Below are 274 nucleotides of genomic sequence, written 5' to 3' on the forward strand. Positions count from 1 at the left end.
GCTCAAACGCAACGTCAAATACGTAATTTAAAGGTAAGGTCCCGGTAAACAAGGCCAGCGGGACCCAGTGACTAGACACGTTCACTTTGGTAAAAGCATTTTAACATTGGTTTTTTATGGGCTTTTTGGTGTAAAATCGAAAATCGACCCTGTAACGTCAGAAAGCTGCCGACGGGCAATATAGTTATAACGTTCGTAATCTACGTTAAAAACTGAATTCAGCAACATATCGTTCGTTACTGTAGCACAAAGAAATCTGATTTGTTACCTTTCA

Source organism: Frankliniella occidentalis, unplaced genomic scaffold, assembly GCF_000697945.3.
Source record: "Frankliniella occidentalis isolate FOCC.00 unplaced genomic scaffold, Focc_3.1 Scaffold325, whole genome shotgun sequence".
In the NCBI taxonomy this organism is placed as follows: Eukaryota; Metazoa; Arthropoda; class Insecta; order Thysanoptera; family Thripidae; genus Frankliniella; species Frankliniella occidentalis.